Here is a 22143-nt window from a genome sequence, read left to right as displayed (position 1 = left end):
GTATAAGACAACCCTCAATTTTTAGTGTAATGACTTTAGACAAAAGTATGGTCTTATACATGGAAAATATGGTAGTTCCTGACTCAATTAGAAACAACTTTTAGAATAAACAGACCAAAATGATCATCTGCTACAAGATGGTCAGCAGCTTCTTAGTTGCTTTTATCAGCTACTTGGTATGCCCGGTCCAACCAACAGGCAAAATGAGACTGCCATTTCTGGGAAGCAGATTTTTCTTGTATACAAAAGTCCCCTGTTACTTAGTTGTGTCGCTATTATTGTACTTTACTGACAGAGGATGGGTTTGTTTCCCACACATTAAAAAAACAACTTGCCTGGTTTAGGGCCAAGATATCTTGACTTGGATGGTGGGGTGTGCTGCTCCTCTGCCTCTAGCAGCAAAATATTAAAGGGTGAATCTCCTTATCTGTTGTCCCTGAACAAAGTTAAATTCTTTGTTCACAAGGCTTGCAGGCGTTCTGTGTGTCCTGTTCCATCAAGTTGGAAACAACTTATAGCAACCTTAATAGGGCTTTCACAGTATTGCATGGGCTTTGAAGTTCCAAGAAGAAAACAAGCAGTTTTCTGTCGAATTACTGCTTTGTTGAAATCTCACTGAAATGGAAAATGGAGGAACAGTAGCAGTCTGACCTTCAGCCAGATAATAGCTGGTGAGGGGCACTTCTATAGTAGTATCAAAGCAAATAATAAGTATTATTTATTGTGTTACTTTGATAATAGAACTGTGCTAGCTCTTGTTAGTGTGATGTCACTTTATTTGTTTGAAGTTCAAAACTTTGAACAGGTGACTTTATCTCTCTGTCACCTCTATCCACACCTGAAGTCAAATGACACACAAAAGAGTGCTTAGAAGACAAATATGCTTTATTGTGTAGGGTGTCATTACCTGCCCACACGAAAGCTATTAATACTAATGGCAGCAGTTTGTTTGACTCTTTGTGCACCATCCTGTAAAAAGACCCTCTTGGGGCAGTGAGAGGTGTCCCTGAGATTCCTTGCTTCATAGCACTTTTGTATCAATTCCTCCCCCCCCCCACTACAATGCAGCATTCAGTGCATGTTTATTAGGTTCGACCCCTAGACACCACAACTGGATGGGCAAAATAGAAGAGTTTCTGCACTTTAATTGAGATCTGTCTGTCTGTCTGTCTGTCTGTCTGTCTGTCTGTCTGTCTGTACTGTATGAAGGATTTAGTTTTCAAGATGCTTCTTAGGGCTTTATCTTCATCTGACTCTCTGTCTCACACAGTTTCTATTCTGAGTGTTGCTTCAGGCTACATTCTTCTATAATCCGTGCGAGACTGTTTAGAATCCAAATAATATGTAAGGGCATGACTAGATAGCGATTTTGGAGCAATCTAGGTCATGTTTAAAAGGCTCTTATCTTCTGTGTGCTTTGTTTTCTCACACACTTGAGTGATAACTTCCATTCACATGGGAGATGTTTCCTCTCTCATGACATCCAGGCAATACTTCAGATACCTCCAGTTTCCTCCCCTTTCAATTGTGGATGCCACCCCTCCGTCCCTTTGCCCACCTTTTGCCATGACTGTCATTCTGCAGGCCATGGCAACTTTCCTATATTGGTTGTTTAACCTAATAAGAGGTATAGTGCTATAGCAATACATCAGGGATATTCTTAGATCTGAAATAACATGCATAATGTAGAATATTTCTTTAAAACATGAGGAAAAAAAAGAGGAGAGGGTTTCTTCACCATCCTCTCTACTGTCACCATTCACAGTTTTGTCCCCAAAAAGAGTGCTGCCCACAGTGAGTGAACCAAGTGACTACACTGATGGCAAAACAGGATAATCAGGAGTGCTTCCAATTGCACAAAATGAATTCAGCTGTAGCTGAACAGCTCACAGAGAGGTGGGATAGATCTCTCTTACTTACAAAGGAGGAGACTATTGTTTGAATACATGTGGTTGCCAGAAAATAGGGTGGACCAAACCACACCAGACCAGAAGTGAACCGAATAACGAGCTATATGCTCATCTGATCACCTCTTGATTTATTTCTGCCTTTGGAACTTCAAGACTAGCAGAATTTTTACCAATTAAAACATAACTAATTTCAGCTTGTATTTGTTTTCTCTCTTGACTATCCCTGTTTTAACCTTTGGAGAAAAGGAAACAGTTACATGAATGTTTGAAATTTCTCACCCAGCCCGGTAACCTCCATCTCTTGTTTTCCCTTTCGCCCTTCCCTATAATCTCATCCATTTCCACTTTATCTTTTAAATAATTGTTCCCTAGTGGACCCCAGCAACATTCCCAGGGAACCAAAGTCCTATTTCCGGAGATGGAAGCGGAGCCTCAAGTACATAGAAGAGAAATGGGCAATCCCGCTGGCGCCAAAGTTCATTTTTCAGATTTGTTAACAGCCCAAGCACTGCACTCAAGGAATAGGGTGAAAATGGAAGCATGTGGGCAAAGCAGCTAATTTGCACATTATTTTATTTCTTTTTAACTATACGTAATATTTGTTATGTCATATATATGTCATAGTTGATACATATTGTAAAGATTACTGCAATAGTTTTTTTTTTAATGGGGGTGCATTGGCCCCCTGACCATGTCCATGCCTGAATAAGGGAACACAATTTGGTGCTTCCCAAGTGTTCTGGAGACACTCCAATCCACTCCTTGTTCAGAACCATGATGGAATTTCTGAATTTCACTGGTTCTCTCCTGAAAATGGAGAAACACAAACAGCAAGGTCAAGTCATAGGCAGAACAGTGCAGACAGAACAGAAGAGCTTTAAGCCACAGCAGTGACAGCCTGGAAAGCTGTGCACCCTGTTTTCCTTTGATTTTTCATTTCTCTCTTCTTTTTCCTAGGCGCCAGGAAAAAGCTCTGATCTCACAACTGAGTTCATATGGCACGTACTCCTGGATGCAAATATATAGAATTGCAATCTTAATAATTTATGACAATCACTGGTGATTAATGTGTGCAATGAACAAGCTGGTCCAAGAAACCAGTGTTAAGGTACGTGTAACTCCTCTCTTCCAGTTGTACTTGCAACTCATCAAGCCTGGCCTGGTTTCATTGGAGGAGAAACACGCAGTGCAGGAATGTATATTTTTATTTAATTGCCTCTGCTTACAGAATTAGGACCAGTGTCTATAACACAGCTTTCCTGAGAATGTCATCATGAATCAGCGGCTTTCACCTTTTTTTGCTACCTCATAATTTGTGGCTCAGATAATTTTTTTGGCAGAAACTCCTCTGAATTCAGCATCCTTTCAGGATGGATTAATTTGGCAACAAATGTTATTTTATCACCCATTGTAGCAGGTTTACTTTTTTCGTTTAAAAAACAAAAAAAAGGATGCATAAAAATTATTTTTATTATGAGAAAGAGATGTTTGAAATAAAATCTGTCTCCCTGGGTGCGCTAATTCCATTTTACAAAGGAGGAGCATATTGTTTTAATTAATCATATGAAAGCAAAATTAGCATGACTACGTGAAAGGTACCGTAAATCATTCTGATCCACATCACTGAACAAAGAGCATTTAGTTATTCCAGAGTTGTTAAAGATTTTATCTAACCAAGTGAAAATCCAATTAGCTCCATCCTGGATTCATGCTAAAAAAAGAAAAAAGAAAAAGAAAAAAAGGAGGGAAAAATGCTGAAAGAAACATAAGGATTCCAACTGGAAGGGAGGAACAAATATTCTATGTATGTGAATTCCACCTTATGCCAGTATGATAAATTACTATAATTAACAGTATCCCATGCAAACTAAATAAAATTAACAGCATGGCTGGGAGGGGGGGCATACATCACAGTCCCTTTTATGTCTCTTATTCTGATGTCTATTATTTAACATACTCTTTCAACTGTTACTCATAATCCTTCTAATGAATACGGCTTTTAAGACAAGCTATTGTGCATTTACATGCCACTGTATGTCAGGTTTTTTTTTTCCAAACTGGAGACTGATTTAGAATTTTTGAGGCAAGTCAAATTTGGGAGTAACTTCTGGAAAATATTCACAAACTTCAGTGGGTCCAAAATATAACAGCCAGATTGCTGGCTGGGGCTGGTGATAGGTATCACGTACCTAACACCACCCCCCTGATAGCACTACTGGCTAGTGATATGTTTCTGGGCCCAATTCAAAGTGCTGGTTCTAACTTATAAAGTCCAAACTGGTTTGGTCCAAGCTGTCTTAAGGATATTGCCCTTTATTGCCCTGCCTAGGTAGCTTACGATCATCAGAGAGGCCTTTCGTTCACTCCCACCACCCTCACAGGTGCATTTGGTGGGGACACAGGAGAGGGCCTTTTCCATGGTTGCTCCCAGACTCTGGAGCTCCCTCTCACTGGAGGCCAGGCTGGCCCCATCTTTGCTGGCCTTCAGCAAGCAGGCAAAAAAAACAACAACAACAAAAACAACACCCTTCTCTTCAGGCAAGCTTTCCCTCAGTGACTAAGTGTTTTTTTTTTAAATAGATTGTTGTGTTTTACTGCTTTGAATGTGTTTTTGGTATTGCTTTTGTTTACTGTTTCTTAGAGTGGTTGTTTGATTCTTTTAAGTATTTGTTTTTCAAATACAGTATTGTATTTTGATGTTAAAAACTGCCTTGGGCTCTTTTTTAAATAGAAAGGAGTAGTAAAAATATTTTAAATAAACACATAAATAATTTTTCTCAGCTTTTGCTGGTTCTATGCTCCTCCACATTGCAGGGCCCCATGCACAACGGCTTCTGGGCTTTTCCATGTATATAACAACATTCTCAAGGAGGAGGGAATTAAGATCCAGGAGTATCTGACACAAGTTAAGCTATAGCTGAGAGCTGTAGGGAAATCCCCAGAAGCATTACCTCTGCATAGAAGGTAAGGCACTAGCCCTGAGGTTTGATCGCATACACCAATGATTCCCAACCTTGGGCTACCCAGGTATTCGTGGACTGCAACTCCCAGAAGCCCAGCCAATATAACTGGTGGTGAAGGCTTCTGGGAATTTTAGTCCAAAAACACCTGGGTTGAACTGAGTATTTCCAGTTTTATAAAGTTTCTTTCCAAATAGTTTCATCTTTTATTAAGCAACTGTTATTGCTGGTATAAACACCAAAGTTACATGGTTGTCCTACAGCAATTATGACCTCTCCCCATCTCTGTCTGAGCAATATGTGGGTAAAGGCTGCAAATGCAAAGGCTGTGTGTTGACCTGGCAATCCAGGATACAAGGAAACATATTCCACTAACTTGGGTTCTTCCCCAACTCACTGAGGGCCCTGCTTGCAGTCTGGTGGTCATGGACTGTGCCCACCGCATACCTGTGGTTTCAGTAACATTCGGCCAGTTTCCTGGCAGCCACTGCATCTGTGTCACCCCATTTCCCATCCTATGGCTGGCAAGCCAGGAGGAACCTTACTTGGTCAGTGGGCAGGGCCTCAAGACTGGACTAGAGTGAGAAGGTTTTCATTCTGGTCCACCTAGGGAATATGGATATGGCATCCTGGTCCTCTCCAGCTCAGTGTGATTTCCAACCTCACCCATCTCATTGAGGAATGGAGTCAGAAATTTTTTTTTAGGGATCATAGGGATGTATGTATTCTTAATAATGGTATTGGACAGTCATTGTGTGTACTTTGGTGTTGGATTATAGGCCTCCGGCCTCCATCCCAGCATTATAGAGGAAGGTGCCTGTGAATATTGGAACAGTTTAGCCCAGTGGTTCTTAACGTGGGCGATAATGCCCCCCAGGGGGCGATTTCATTTTTCAGTGGGGCGGTAGAACGAAAAGGGGCGGGGTGGGGGCGCTGGAGCAGAAGGGGGCGGTAGGGGGGCGCTGGAGCAAGCCAAACCTGTGAAGATGGCTGCAGCCTTTTTACAACGTGCATGAATATATATTTTCCTCCAGTTTTAATTTAGTTTCAGACTTTTTGTCTTGAAATTTTTAGTTCCTGCATTTGTTTTTATGTCCTTTTTATATTTCTTTTTGCGTCTCAAAATTTACTTGCAACTAAATCATTAAATGTTACTTTTTGGGGGGGCGTTTCAATTTCTTGGAATTTAATTTTGTTTTCAGGGGTCATTGGATTTAAGTGTCTTAAATAAATAAATAAATAAATAAATAAATAAATAAATAAATAAATAAATAAATAAATAAATAAATAAATAAATAAATAAATAAATAAATAAATAAATAAATCATCACCGCGGGGAGGGGGGTGATGATAACTTCCTCAATGGCTCAAGGGGGCGTTTCTTTCAAAAAGGTTAAGAACCACTGGTTTAGCCTGTAGGACTGGATCGAGTCAGAGAGGTGCAGTTAGTGGGGACCCTCCCTTTTCCAGGTTATGGATTGCAATGGGATATTTTGTAGGAAAAGCTCACCAGGGTATTCCTCGCTTGGATGGCATGTCTTGGTCTCCACAGCAGATGGTATTGAGTTTTCCTAATGGTCTCGCAGTAGGGAGGCATTCTGTTTCCTGTCACCTTAGGTTACACAGCGGTGAGCTGGAAGTTTGCAGCAGCCAGCAAACTGATTGCCCAGTGTCTGGATCCAGTGCCTTTTGGTGCACTGTTACTCTGTTGCTGTAACCAATAAATATGTGGGTACCATTTTATCCACCATCAACAAATCCACTTTCAATACAAGTGTGTGTGTGTGTGTGTGTGTGTGTGTGTGTGTGTGTGTGTGTGTGTGTGTGTGTGTGTCTGTGTCTGTGTCTGTGTGTGTCTGTGTGTCTGTGTGTAAGTGGCGGGCCACAGGCCTGGATATGACAGCTGGGTTTGCAAATCCACTATCTAAAAATTCCAAGATGAAATGATTTTATGTGGTGTCATGTGGTTACTGTCTTATGGATAAGAAATCTGGACAAGAGGCTATAGTTATTACAGTACAGTATATAAAGAAACAGAATGGATTCCAATCAGTGTCAGGCAACAATTTTGTCTCTCATCTGTTCAATTTGTATACAGACTGTAACATATGAAAAACTGGAATAAATTCAGATGGAGGAGGAGTGAAAATGGATGGAAAAAATACCAATAGTATAAGATCTGGAAATGACACCATATTACTGACAGAAAGTAGAAGTGATTTGAAATAACTGTCAAGGAAGGTGAAAGGGCTATTTGTACTGCTTTGTTGCTATTTCCCGGTAGCTGTTTTGAGTACTCTCTAATTGGGGAGTTATTTCTTCTAGCACTATCTCATTTTGTTTTGGATTGTCTCATCATAGGGTTTTCAAGGTATAAATATTCAGAAGTAGTTTACCATTGCCTTTTTATGCAAGGTATTAACAGGAATCGGTTTGAGTGTTCACTGCTGATGTCTGTGAACGAATTTCCACCATCATCAGCTTCCATTACTGCTGCTTGGTGGCTACCCTTCAATAATTTCTCTCCCTCCATCACCAATAGAACGATTTGGATTTCTACTAATGCAACTATTTTTTATTCATAAAGAAGATGGGTGTGCATAGTCTGATGTCTCTGCTCTCACCATGGGTTTAAGACTTGTGATGACAGGAGTTTAAGACTTGTGATGGAGTCCAGCTTTCTAAGGGTATTGCTCTCAGCTTCCCTGACACACTCAAACCCCCCCCACCACCTCAATAAGGATTGCATCCAAGAAGGGGCATGAAAAGATGGATAAATTCACTGATGATATGTAGTGGATGATTTCTTTAAAGTCTTTGTGACAGAACATTTGGGCTAGGCTTTTTTGTTTTCTGCAGATCACAGTTTTAGACCTGGATTGACTTCAGACTTGTGCCCCTGCTCAGCTACTTTTATGATTCCTTTTAGTGGTGCACTAAAGCTTTTTGATGGCAGGATGCTTATATCTTGGCCAAAGGGATGTTGAATCCACTTTCAACATTAAAAAAACAAAAAGCAAGCAAACAAACAAAAAAAACAAAACCCCAAAGGTCTGTGCACAACTAACAAATTTTTGCATCACATTTAAGAGAGTGGGTTTTTTTTTCCTGCTCCAAGTCCATATGAAATGAGATGCAAAGTCCTGTACATCATTTTTCTCTTCTTAGCTGAGAGCTCCAGTGCTTCATCACTGATTCACAGAGGACAATGTACGGAAAAGAATCACATAGGCAAATTATGGCAAACTCCCAAAACTTGCAAAGTTCTGGCCACCATTATGTGATTGCCATCTAGAACAAAATGTCCACACATCCATCCAAGGTACTTCTCAGTGCCTGTACCAGCTGTGAGGATCTGACTAATTAAAAAAAAGGAGCAACAGGTGGCAAAAGGTACAATTGGCAGCTGAGCCAAGCCAATGTGAATTTGACATTTTGTATAAAGAGGGAAGGGGTTGATAGAAAACATTTGCAGCAGCTGTCATTGTAATTTAAATTATTTGAGTGAGCAATATTGACCCAGATTAAAAGCAAAAGTCTTAGCCAGTCAGCTGAATGGGCATTTTGAGAAGCTAATGTCAAATGGTAGAATTTTTCTCCTACATTAATTTTTAATTTGACTGCTGCTTGAGGTTATAGATCCCTCTCTGGACCAGTGGCCATTCCTGAGGTTCTGTTCTAGCAGAAGCTTTCCTTTCTGTCTCATAAACAATCTCTCTTGCTCATCAGTTTTCCGGTACCCCAACCTGCAAAGGCTGCTGAATCTCTTTAAACAACCAAACAAGACAAAACATTTTGCAGTGGCCATTTCTCCCCTGCCCTGTATTTGGTACTGTGGAAGGCAGCATAGTGAGTAGATGTGACAGATCAAACATCCATAGTGAATGTATGATCTGAGCCTAACTGTCATTATTATTTGAGCCATGTAAGTAAACATGGCTTTTTAAACATAAAGTGGAAGCCACCTGCTAGGACCTTGACCATCCTTCTTATCCAGTAGATAGAGCCTTGCTTGATGAGTTTAACATGTTTTCACTCTGTGACACAGAGGTGGACAGGGTGCTTGAGCGCTGTAGGGCCTCTGGTACCTCCCTAGATCCTTGGCCAGCCTGGCTCATAAAAGTGGCCAGGCCGGTAACAATGGAATGAGCTATGGCTATTATTAATGGGTCTCTCCTTGAGGGCAGGGTCCCCTGAGCCCTTAAGGAGACACTTATCAAGCCTAATTTGAGTACTGTATATAAACAACTATCGACCGGTTGCCAGTGAGTGGTCTCAACATTTATGCTATCAATCCTGCTGCCTTGCTCTATATTATATTATTTTAACTTATATAAATTTTTTTTTATTTTTATTTTTATCTTGTATTATTATGTAAATTGCTAGTATAGTGTATGTTTTGTTTAACATGTAAACCAACAAGAGTGGCCTAGTAGCTAGATGGGCGGTATAGAAGTTGAATGAATGAACAAATGAACGAATGAATGAATGGGTCACTAGAATGATTTATGCTAATAACCCATTTATTTATTTATTCTCTTATTTCATGATCATACTTCCATACTATTAGAGACCAGGCCGGGTAGGTGGGGCTCGTCAGCCCTGGAAGGCAGCCCATCTAGGAGAAGGACCACTCCGAATTTAAACCTCCACTGCCTTGTGGCTATATCCACTTATGGAAAGGGCTTCAGGAGATAACCTCGAGGCAAAATCCGGAGCCGGAGTCCCGGAGGCATTTTCTTTCATTCTGCCAACTCCTGCGACGTTGCTGGAACCAGTTGTATTGGCTCTTGCCTTTCCACTGGACCATTTCAGCGATGTGGAGAGGGGGGATTTGCTGCTTGGGTAACAGCCTATCCTCCATACTATTTTACCCAGGCTTCGTGCTCTGGAGAGGACACTCCAGCTTCGCATACAGCGTCGAAACAACACGGGAAGTAGCAGTTACCGGTTATAAGTCTCTGCTCAATTGGCGTAGAGCAGGATGCCAGGGGCTACTTCTGACGGTGGGAGAGGTCATTGCACCTCACTAGGTAGATACCGCCCGCCTTAAGCTGGGCAGCCCCCAGCCAGTAAGGTGCTACCTCGCCACGGTCTGTTAACCTCACGGGGTGCGTGGGGTTTAGGGTGAAACCCGACAAGCAGATCGACAACCGTGCACCATGCAACAATCATAAGAAAACTTCTGCCCTAAAGCTGGGCACCTGGAATGTACGGACAATGACCCCTGGCTTTCCTGACTACGGCTTTCCTAACGACCTGCAAGAAATAGACGATGTGCGCAAGACAGCTGTCATTGACATGGAACTGAGTAGACTGCAGATGGACATTGTTGCCCTGCAAGAGACAAGACTGCCAGACTCGGGATCTGTCAAAGAAAAAAACTTCTCATTCTTCTGGCAGGGAAAACCATCGAATGAGACCAGGGAATATGGTGTTGGCTTTGCAGTCAGAAACACTCTCCTGAGATGCATTGTTCCACCCACTGTGGGGAGTGAAAGAATCCTGTCTCTGCAGCTCCACTCATCAGCAGGACCAGTAACCCTCATTAGTGCATATGCACCAACACTGTCATCCACTCCAGAAGTGAAAGACAAATTCTACGACGACCTGGCAGCTACTATCAAAAAAGTCCCTGAAAGAGAGTCACTGTTCATTCTTGGAGACTTTAATGCTAGAGTTGGTGCTGATCACAATTCTTGGCCCACTTGTCTAGGCCGTTTTGGCATTGGAAAGATGAACGAAAATGGCCAACGCTTACTGGAGTTTTGCTGTTACTATGGTCTCTGTGTCAGCAACACATTCTTTAATACGAAGCTGCAACACAGAGTTTCCTGGAGACATCCAAGATCCAAGCATTGGCATCAGCTCGATCTGATCCTCACTAGACGTTCTAGCCTTGCTAGTGTTACGATCACACGCAGCTACCAGAGTGCTGATTGCGATACTGATCACTCCCTGGTGTGTAGTAGAGTAAAACTGCGAACAAAGAAATTGTATCACATGAAAAAGGAAGGAAGACCACGTATTGACATCAACAAGACTCGCGATCAAAGAAAAGTGAAGGAATTTGCCCAAGCACTCGAGGAAACCCTTCCAGGTCCAGCTAATGTAAATGCACCTGAACGATGGGAACACTTCAAGAACACTGTCTACAACACCGCCTTGTCCACCTTCGGCAAGAAGACCAGAAAGATGGCTGACTGGTTCGAAGCCCACTCGGAGGAGTTAATGCCAGCCATTGAGGATAAGAGAAGAGCTCTAGCAGCATACAAAGCCTGTCCTAGCGAGTACAACCTGCAAGCTCTTCGAGCCGCTCGTAGCCAAGTCCAACAGGCTGCCAGGAGATGCTCCAATGACTACTGGCTTCAGCTTTGCTCTCAGATACAGATAGCAGCGGACACAGGTAACATCAAAGGAATGTATGATGGTATCAAGCAGGCCTTAGGTCCATTACAGAAGAAATCTGCTCCCTTGAAGTCTACTACAGGTGTGATCATCCAGGACCGAGCACAGCAGATGGAACGCTGGGTGCAGCACTACTCCGAGCTATATTCCAGAAAGAATGTAGTAACCGAAGAAGCATTAAATAACATTGAGTGCCTGCCTGTCTTGGAAGAGCTGGACAGCGAACCAACCCTAGCAGAAATAAATGCGGCCTTGGATTCCCTCACCTCTGGCAAGGCACCTGGAAGGGACAACATCCCTGTTGAAGTGCTGAAATGCGGTAAGGAGATCATCATCACCGAACTGTATGAAATCTTTTGTCTCTGCTGGAGGGAAGGTGGAGTACCACAGGACATGAAGGATGCAAACATTGTCACGTTGTACAAGAACAAAGGTGACAGGGGTGACTGCAATAACTACCGTGGTATCTCTCTTCTTAGCGTTGTAGGGAAGCTGCTTGCCCGTGTTGTGCTGAAGAGGCTCCAGGTGCTTGCAGACAGAGTCTATCCGGAATCACAGTGTGGATTTCGAGCAAATAGATCCACCACTGACATGGTATTCTCCCTCCGACAGTTGCAGGAGAAATGCAGGGAACAACAACAGCCACTCTTAGTGGCCTTCATAGACCTTACAAAAGCATTTGACTTGGTTAGCAGGGATGGCCTTTTCAAAATACTTCCCAAGATTGGATGTCCACCTCGTCTCCTTAACATCATCAGGTCCTTCCACGATGGAATGAAAGGCACTGTAGTTTTTGACGGCTCAACATCAGATCCCTTTGACATCCGAAGCGGAGTGAAACAGGGCTGTGTCCTCGCACCAACACTTTTTGGGATCTTTTTTGCTGTCATGCTGAAGCATGCCTTTGGAACTGCAACAGAAGGTGTCTATCTCCGGACTAGATCAGATGGAAAGCTCTTTAATCTCTCTAGATTGAGAGCAAAGACCAAAGTCCAGCTGAAATGCATGAGGGACTTCCTCTTTGCAGACGATGCAGCCATTGTTGCCCACTCTGCTGAAGACCTCCAACAACTCATGAACCGTTTCAGCAAGGCCTGCCAAGACTTTGGACTAACAATCAGCCTGAAGAAAACACAAGTCATGGGCCAGGGTGTGGACTCACCTCCCTCTATTACCATCTCCACACAAGAATTGGAGGTTGTTCACGACTTTGTGTACCTTGGCTCAACCATCTCTGACACCCTCTCTCTAGATGTCGAGCTGGATAAACGCATTGGGAAAGCAGCCACCATGTTCTCTAGACTCACAAAGAGAGTATGGCTCAATAAGAAACTGACAACACATACCAAGATCCAGGTCTATAGAGCCTGTGTCCTGAGCACACTCCTGTACTGCAGCGAGTCCTGGACCCTTTGTGCCCGGCAGGAGAGGAAGCTGAACACCTTCCATATGCGTTGCCTACGACGGATTTTTGGTATCACCTGGCAGGACAGAGTTCCAAATAGAGTAGTCCTAGAACGAGCTGGAATTTTCAGCATGCATACATTACTGAAACAGCGACGTCTACGCTGGCTTGGGCACGTTGTGAGAATGGCTGATGGTCGGATTCCAAAGGATCTCCTATATGGAGAATTAGTGCAGGGAAATCGCCCCAGAGGGAGACCACAGCTGCGATACAAGGATATCTGCAAGCGGGATCTGAAGGCCTTAGGAATAGACCTCAACAGATGGGAAACTCTGACATCTGATCGTTCAGCCTGGAGGCAGGCAGTGCATCACGGCCTCTCCCAATTTGAAGAGACCCTTGTCCAGCAGGCTGAGGCAAAGAGGAAGTCACAAAGGAAGCAAAACCAGGGAGCTGGACAGGGGACAGATTGGATTTGTCTCCAGTGTGGAAGGGATTGTCACTCTCGAATTGGCCTCCTCAGCCACACTAGACGCTGTTCCAAGTCCTCCATACAGAGCACGATACCATAGTCTTTCGAGACTGAAGGATGCCTACAATGAATTTCATGAAATAAGATTCAGGCCGAGACTGTGTAATTTCCAAGTTAAGATTATAAAAAAGCCACATTATGAAAAATTCATAATATGGATACTATGTTTTTTTTTTCCAAATGTGAGTTTACTAAACCAAGGGTGTTGAGGTATAAAGGAAGATGCATCTCATAACATGGCACAGGAAGATGAGTTATAATATTTAATTATCAGCATTTTCCTTTCTGTAATCATTAGAAAACTTATTTTAGTTAAATCATAGCAGAAATGAATGTTACAGATAACCTCTCATTGGAGTGCAAGTCATATCAATGTTAGAGAGGCATGTATCAAGCAGTTTTTTGTGTCTGAGAAATGAGACTTCAGAAGAGTCTCATGCTTAAATCCTGAGTACCACTCATGAAACAAAGCATGCTATTTGCTAATTATATTTATATGCCGCCCACACTACCCAAAGGTCTCTGGGTGGTTTACAACATTTAAAATACAATAAAAATTCAGGACAATTAAAATGCAATTAAAATATATATAAAAATTGTAGAATATAAAGTGGAAGAAACTCCTGCGATACATATAGACATATCCATCACTAAAGATGGGCACGAACTGAAAAATGACAATTCCTTGTGATCTGCAATTCATCAAAGTTGACAAATCACAAATTAGAAATTTACAATTTTTTTTTCCAATGAATCAAATTCATCAATTCAAATCAAATTGATTCTTCTTGACTTTAAAACCCTATAAAACAGGCCCCCAGGTATTCTACGAGTCCTCCACATTTGGTGAAGTTTGGATTTTGGACATCTGAGTTATACACCCACAAAGAGCCCCCCCAGAAAGTGTCCTTTGGCAGCTGGCTTGTGGTAGTGCTGGAATTTTCCCAATTTTCATGGGGGAACCCACTTTGTGGGTGTATAACCTGGATATATATTCAAAGCCCAATCTTCACTAAACTTAGCAGTATTGCAGAAGAGAGTTAGGGTGTGATTTTGGTGTCTCTAGGTGCCTGGGGGAAACTTTCCAGGAGGGCCCCCTTTGTGAGTGTATAACGTGGACATCCAAAACCCAAACATCACCAAACCTGCAGAGCTTGTACAGGAGAGTCAGGGGAAGTTTATTGGCAATTTTATTGTTTCTAGGTGTCTGGCGAGCTGTTTTATAGCCCAATGAATTAGCAAACTGAAAATCACTAAAAACTCATTGATTCATATTTCTCAGGGCGTGTAGCCTCTGATGAATACGAATCAATGAATTAGTGATTTTTGACAAATTTTGGAATTAATTTTTTAATTTGTGCCCATCTCCTTCTTCTAATAAAAGGTTATCTGTAATGTCTATTTTTGCCCTCATATGCCAAGCCAAAAGTGTATTCTGCAAGTGAGGTCCTTAAATTGTAATCTTATATGTAGGAATAAGTTCTATTGAATTCAACAGGTTTGCTTCTGAGTATGCACTAAAAGAGTGGTCTTATAGACCAGATGGGCAGGGTACAAATAAAATAAAATATAATAAAATAAAATAAAATAAAATAAAATAAAATAAAATAAAATAAAATAAAATAAAATAAAATAAATAAATAAATAAATAAATAAATAAATAAATAAATAAATATTCCACTATTAGTGAACTGATCCACAGCAAAATATAGAACTAATGCCTTTGTGCAAAACTGACCAAACAACTGATCAACCAGTCAGGCTACATTATCATCTCTTACTAGGCTTTTAAATCTGTCTCAGCTTTGACTCTGTATTTATCTCTGACACATTTTTCTTGGCTTTTTAAAATAAGGTTTATTGATCTATAACATGTAAGAACTCTTTAACAGGATGGCATGTTAATATCTGGGAGAAATAAATATGCATAAAATATGTTGTCTCATTTTTACTTTTTCATATAAATGCACACAAAGTGTCTCAAAACATAAGAAAAGCAATTTAAGAATAGGGATATATATAAAGCAACATTATGATAAAGAGTCTAGCACCAATTTATTTCAGAACATAATACAGGCAACTCAAACAAACCATTCATTTCAGTACTACAGGAAATTCAAACCAATACTGCAAGCTCAAACAAACCATTACTTTCAATTAAATTAAATATTTATAATATTTTAAATTTCATTATGAGATGAGCAGCATCATTCTTCATTAAAACAAAATATGATTTTCATAAATCCTAGAGAAGTTGAAAGGAGACAATGTACAATAGGAATACATTTATATCTTATGTCCTAACCCAGGGGCTCCCAAATCTTTTGACTTCATGCCCCTTTAAGTTTTGGAGGAACTCTCATACTTCAGCATCTGTGGTTTATCATCAGCCTGCTCTCACGAAGTGGGAAAATCGATTTGTAATTTGAAAAATCCATTTGTAACTTCAAATTTAAAATAAGCACAAAACCTTGGGAAAATACGCTAAATTAAAAATATGCACAAGCCTTTTCTTGACACAGAAAGTTACTAAAAATAAAATTTATATTTTAAAAATATCTGGAACAAAACAAGAGGACCCCATGCCTAAACTAAGAACATTTACGTAGTTTAGCAATAAGTGAGGGAGCAGGAACGAACCTCTTAGGATAACATAACAGGCAGGAGAGTCCAGGGCAGGAAACTCACATTTTCAGTAATCCACCAGAAGGCTTTTTACTGAAGATTATCTACAGACTTGAACTCACTTGTAACACAGATCCTGCTTTAATGTGATGAAGTTCAAGCCACCTGGCCAGTGCTGGGAGGCTTCCAGGCTACTGGGAGCACTGAGATTGGGGCAGCAGTTTACCTGCTCGGCATGCAGTGAAAATGGGGCTGCTGGAGCTGGCTAGATAGCAAAGTGGCTTAGGTGTCTGGCTCAGAAGCAGCAAGATTGTTTCCTCATTGTCTCCGATGAACAGAGCCAATCTGTGTGGCCTCTGGCAAGATGCACAGTCCTAGGGTACCCCCAGAAGAAGGGAATGGTAAACCACTTCTGAGTACAACAGGACACCCATATCTACTGGATCAGCGTCTGCTGAGTCACTTATCCACAGTTTGAAAATATTTAAAATATTAAATGAAAATACCTACAAATATGGATTTTCAAGATGTAATTATCAGACTAGACACTAGAGAGAACCAAACAATAGGAAAAATGTCACCATTTCACCTAGTCTCCTAGTAGCCCGAGGCAGCTTTCTTCTAGAGCAGCATTGTAAAACCCAGAGCTGGACTGGCTGGTGAGGCAGGAGAAGGGCTGTTAAGCCAAGCCAAACTACATCCTGGGAGAGGTTTCCTACCTCCCACCCTTCCTGCCTTCTAACTAGCCCCTTCTGGACAAACAAGGAAACACATTCTTAATTGTCTTTGAAGAAGAAAACCTGCAGAGCCATTGAGATTGTCTGTCTGTGTGTGTGTGTGTGTGTGTGTGTGTGTCTGAGAGAGAGAGAGAGAGAGAGAGAGAGATACGTCTTCAGTAATGAGAGAGTTCAACTTGGTTCTTACTCATAGAGGCCCCATTGAGATGAAAATTACAGCTCCTGGGGAGTCTTGGGTCCAACAGACTGTTAGCTATAATCTGCATTTTTCAGTATCCATTGGAAGGGGCTTGGAATTGATCCCCTGTGGATACAAGGGTCCTACTATATTCTCTACCTGGAAAACCCTGAAAAGAGTCATCATAAGTCAGAATTGACTTCATGGCACATGATGGGTTATTATTAATAGTGAATCTGAAATCCACTTCTCAGGAGTAAACCATATTGAACTCCTGAGGACTTATTTCTCACTAGACATATAAAGGGTTGAATTGTGAGGAAATGTATGTTTTTCATAATCCAGAAACATCCTCTAGGTTAGTACATTTAGGACCATAATTTCAATAATGTCCAGTGAATGGTAATGGTGTTTATTACAGAAGTATTGGCTAAAATGTGCTAGCATTTTCCGGTGCAGTTATAGCTGACTTACCTGGACAAGAAAGGTTAAAAGAGCTGAGATTCTGAGGTCAAATGCAATAGCAATGGGTATTTTAATAAACAGCTCAGGGCATTTCTCTTCAGAATGACTCATAAGGAGCAGCATGTATGAAAGATGCAAGTGATTATAGTCACTTGTTGAAAAGGAATTGTGCCAAGGATGAAAATGATGAAGGTGATACACTAAGAATATGTGACTCATGTCGTGAAACTGTAACTCTGAGCCTACGGACAGGTTCTTGGGTTATAGAGAATAATGTACTTTTTTTAAAAAAAGTTCCTTTTATGCTTTTATATTCCAGATAAAAGCCCTTCTAGGCAGCACTGATCTTAACTTCCATCATACTCAATGACATTCTCTCCATTGACTACAGTTAAGGCAGACTTGAAGACATTGTCTGTATCGCGTCTGACCCAATTCCTGTTAAAATTGTTGGCTATGCAGAGTTTACTCCCCCATGTCCCACTAATCTGAATGACTCTTTGATTATCAGCACCGTTACACAGACTTGCAGCTTCTCATTTGGTTGATTGAACAGAAAGAGAGTTACTATGTTGCAAATAAACAAAGATCCACCCCACAGCAAAACTACAGCCTCATCAAGGAGATCACAACCTTTTTCAACTTGTGATCTCCTTTTAGAATAGCCAAGTAACCTGTGACCAGGCCCCACCAGCCAAATGCATTTTAATGGGGCAAACTTGTTAAAATAGTTTTTTTTTTCAGAATAAAATTCTAACCTAATAGCTAGTGATAGCTGTACTTGCATCTGGCCAACCACCTTCAAAATTTGCCCCTGAATGTTTGTTAAATCCACTCACACATCCCTCCACGACAGTCCCTTAAGAGGCTCTGGGAAGTTGAAGATAATGAAGGTGGGTTAAACTTGGTTTTACTGGAGGATGGCAGGTTTCCCTCCAGGAAGAGAACTATCATGCTTTTCATCTTCCCTTCAAGTGGTGGCTCCACCTTCTCCTCGTCCTCAGCCATCTTCCATAAGATGGTGGCAGCAGAACGTGGCTGAGACATGAAAGGGGCCAAATTGCTTCAGTGGCAGCTGTGGCCCTTTCCTCCTTCACCGTCATTTGTCCCACTCCACCTCCAGCCTGCTGCTACATCCTTGCCTCTTACTCACTGCTGCGGCCTGGTTCACAGGGGCTGCAGCTGAATCCCACCTCCCACCCCTTCCCCTCCCAGTATCCCACACAAGTCAGCCAGTCAGCCAGCTAGCCAAGCCAAGCCAAGGAGGAGCTGCCGCTGTCGTCAAAGAAGGCAAGTGCAGAGCTGGGGGGGGGCGCAGACACTCAGGAGCCCCACAATAGGGAGGAAAGAGAGCTTGGCTTGGGGGAGGCTCAAACAAGGGAGGGAGTTGGGTGCGTACAGAAGGGAACTGGGAAGTGCAAGTTGAGGACAATATGTCCCCCTCCGCCAAAATTGCAGTGACCCACCCAGGAAACAATTTGTGACCCCTTTGGAGGTCACGACCCACAGGTTGGGAACCATGGCTCTACACTCTAAACGAGGAGGGGGATTTCATGTGGTTCAGTTCTGCTAGGAACAGATCCCAATCTTTGGTCATGGCTGAGATACAGCTGCCTTCATCCCTGGTAATGATCAATAGACTGTGCTGGCTGGGAATGATGGGAGCTGTAGTGTAAAAGCATCTGGAGACTCCCAAGGTTGGGAGCTCTGGCAAAAGACATAGGATGTTTTAATGGTGAAGCAACAAACAAGTGTTGGCTATTTATTCATTGGTTAATTGTTTACCAAAAAATTTTTTAGATCATATAGGATGCATTATTTTAGCTCCTTTTCTAATCAGGCAGGCAAGCAAGCAGGCAGGGTGATTTAATAGTGAAAAGTTATCATGCAACACATCTATTGTAAGTGTATCTAAAAACTGTCATTTGCGTTACCTCTTACCAAGCTAGGAGACATAAGGCTATAAAAGTGCATGTTTATCAGTTTGTCATGTCAAGCAAAAAGATTATCCTCCGTGTCCCTATGACATTTGCATTATCTAAAACCTACTTTCCTGCATATGTGGAACCAAAGAACGACCTTCCCAGTGTGAATTTTGATAGGTATTGCAATCAGATATACAGACACAATGGTGCCTGTATTTGGCAAGTTGAAAGCTTAGTATATGTACACTCCTGCAATGAAAGAGAAGAAAGAATAGAAAAATTATTTGAAAAACTCAAAGCTGCTATTAAAACATGAAAATTTCATAATGGCAGATTTTAATGTTAAGATAGGGAAAGAAGCCTGCAGAGATTTTAATGGAAAATAGGAACTCGGGACACTAAACAGATGTGGAAAACCAATGATACAGTTTGGGGAACAAATAAGTTGTAGTCATGAGAACCACATTCAAATTACAACCAAGGAGATGGTGTACATGGTAATCACCGCAAGATGGCATGAAGAAGATAGCAAGGAGCCAAATAGACTACATTCTACTTAATCAAAGGTGGTCAGAGCAGTATTTAATCAGTGAATACATATCTCAAACCTGACATACATTCAGATCGTAACCTGGTCACCACTGTAGTTTGCCTCAAATTTAAAAAAATAAAACAAAAAGGGGAAAGCACAGAAATTAAACATCTAAGTGATCCAACCATATACAGTGGTGCCTCGCTTAACGAGCGCACTGTATAACGACGAATCCGCACAACGATCCCTTTTCCGGGATCGCTATTGTGGAGGCATGCCGATCGTTCCAATGGGCAAAACTCGCATAGGACGATCGGTAAGCATTTCGTTTACCAATCCTCGCTTTGCGATGTCCGTGGAGCAGCTGTTTGGCGGTTCTAGAATGGCTGCCAGACGCCCGAAATGGCCGCACGCAGCGTTTTCGCACCCTCCCTTCGCTTACCGAGGGCGCGAAAATGGCTGCCGCTATGGAGGAAACTTCGCTGAACGGTAAGTTTAGGGCCCACTGGAACACATTAAACGATGTTTAATGCATTCCAATGGGTTTTTACGTTCCGTTTAGCGATGTTTTCACATAGCGAGGATTAATCCAGAATGGATTAACCTCGCTATGCGAGGCACCACTGTATATTGATTTTGAAGAAGGAGACACAGCTCTCCCTGTGTGTGCAGAAATGGGATTGCTGGCCCTGTGGGACTATGCCATGGTGTAGTGAAGGAGATGGGTAGGATAATTAAATGTGAGCCACAACTGTACCAGTGACTCAAGATAATCATTGCTCTGGAACCTTCCTACTGACAAGGAGAAGCATAAAATGGAGGCCACTGAAAAGGCCTGTTCGCTCTCCCCCACTCCACCCCTGGCCACCATGAAAAAGCCTCAACTGAATGATTTTTTATTTCTTCAAGAGGGAATGCTTTAGGATGCTGGATAAGGAGAGCAGCAGGGCAGGCTGCAGTCCTAGTAGTTTGCTGTACTTATCTGTCAAGCTTACAGAGTCAATCTAATGATGAGCTTCTGTAGTCAGTCCGTTTTCAATAAACAAGACTGAGCCTGCTTCCAAGAGACTGTGGCCTCATGAATGTTAGAACTTATGAGATGCCCCATTCCAGTGAGACTGGGGGCTATGGCAGAAATGAAATATTGTCAATAAAAAGTAGATCATTCAAGGTAAATTAAATGAGAAAAGAACTTCAAGAAGATGCAAAATGTATTGATTGAAGAACTTGGGAGTGGTTTGGATGCAACACAATATTGTTGTTGTTGCAAAGTAAGGACAGCTGTCATGACATCCACTGTTTCTCTTTGGTAAGAGCAACAGCAACAGCAGCAGCAGCAACAACAATAACAACAGAAATAATGGTCCATACATGACTGCAGAAGTTGGTGTCACTGGTCAGGATCAAGGGTTGCAGAAATTAATTTTTTGGACTAGGTTGTGGGAAAAGCCAGGTAATGAGAACCACCTGGATAAGGAAGCGGGGGTGGGTCTCTGCACCTAGGAGTCAGGGATAAAATTAAAAGGTGGGGAACAGGAGGGGTTTAGTGATGTGGATGAGTTGAAGAGAGCTGGAGGTGAGAGGTTGGGAACAGACCCTACTGGCTCCAAGGACCAGGGCACCTGAGTAAACATGGTAGAAGAACACGGAGGAGGCCTTGCAAGGGGAAGGGTTCTCTGATTACACTCTTATCAAATACATTTGGACTGGCATACTTGTCAAGATTTGTCTCCCTTAAGGGACAGGCTGAGGGAGGGACCTTAAGCTGATTCTTTGCCAACCACATTTCAGCACCCAGTGCCATTGGAGACAACAATCTGCAGCTCAACCCCAATGCAGAAGAGGTGCTGGAGGTGCATGGAGAGGTCAGGGGAGCTTTGGGAAATTGTCAGTGTGACAGCTACCCAGTGGCACAAACCATTCTTAAGAGGCATGAAGCGCTCAAAATCCAAAGTCCCAGTTAGACTTGAACTGGGGACTTTGAACTGAGCCAGTCCTGGTAGAGTTACCGAATTTCAGGTTAGTGGGAAAGACTCCAGGAACTGAGTCTGGGAATAAACAAAGACAGTCATAAGCGGATCCTGTGTTGGAACTGTCTGCTTCTGATACAATATTTTTGCACTACAACAGAAATCTCAAGTCTCTGGAAGTTAGGCCTGCGAAAACCATCTCCATTGTCTCCAGCCCTGGGTGGCAAGTGGTGGAGTGCACCATAGTCCCAAAAAGTAAATTTTCAGCTCTCCAGTTGGCGTTGTTGGTATCAGTGCCAGCTGGAAAGGCACACAACACAGACGAGGGATAGCAAAGAGCTCTCTTAGAGGGTAACATAGAACAGAGAGGTTCCCAAAACATCTTAGGGTAAACAGTCTTTGATAGAAGAAGAAAAATTTCCCCACTGGTATCCATTGAAGCAGTGCATTTGAAAGGGCTCTGGTGGTGTGCTGCAGAAGAGAAGGCCTCTTTAAG

General features: G+C 42.1%; 1 long non-coding RNA gene across 1 annotated transcript; it reads right to left on the bottom strand.

The window, feature by feature from the left end:
- Nucleotides 1-225: 225 nt before the first annotated feature.
- LOC144586796 (uncharacterized) lies at nt 226-19853 on the bottom strand. The gene is made up of 2 exons (XR_013541825.1): nt 15963-19853; nt 226-2717 (listed from the first exon to the last, which is right to left on the bottom strand). It is a non-coding gene; the product is annotated as an uncharacterized LOC144586796 (long non-coding RNA).
- Nucleotides 19854-22143: the final 2290 nt, after the last annotated feature.

This window comes from Pogona vitticeps, chromosome 2 (genome assembly GCF_051106095.1).
Source record: "Pogona vitticeps strain Pit_001003342236 chromosome 2, PviZW2.1, whole genome shotgun sequence".
NCBI lineage: Eukaryota > Metazoa > Chordata > Lepidosauria > Squamata > Agamidae > Pogona > Pogona vitticeps.
The sequence above is the reverse complement of the archived record's forward strand: the minus strand, read 5'-3'. Positions and strand labels throughout refer to the sequence as shown.